Source organism: Calidris pugnax, unplaced genomic scaffold (assembly GCF_001431845.1).
Source record: "Calidris pugnax isolate Ruff unplaced genomic scaffold, ASM143184v1 scaffold3001, whole genome shotgun sequence".
Taxonomy (NCBI): Eukaryota; Metazoa; Chordata; class Aves; order Charadriiformes; family Scolopacidae; genus Calidris; species Calidris pugnax.
This window is the reverse complement of record NW_015092911.1, coordinates 1-333: the sequence shown is the minus strand read 5'-3', so window position 1 is coordinate 333 and position 333 is coordinate 1.

The following is a 333-nucleotide window of genomic DNA, read 5'->3' as shown; positions in this document are numbered from 1 at the left end:
GGGGGGGAAGAGAGGAGCCTTAATTAAAGGCCCCCCCCCCCATCTCCTCAATAATGCTCAGGGACAGTCAGCAGGGCTTCAGCCGGGGGGCGGCTGATGTCGACGTTCTGGGGGATGAAAATGGAGGGGTTCCCCAAAATTTGACACCCCCCAGTTTGAGGGAGGGGGGGAGAGGGGTCGATGAGATCCCTTCCCTCCCTCTTTTTGGGGTGGTTTTGGGGGGATGCTTCTTACCTGAGGCCGCTCCCGGTGGGTGTTTACCGCCTCTACGTTGAGGTAAATGGATTCCACCTCACAGCCTGGGGGGGGGAGCACAGTTACTTGGGGGGCCAC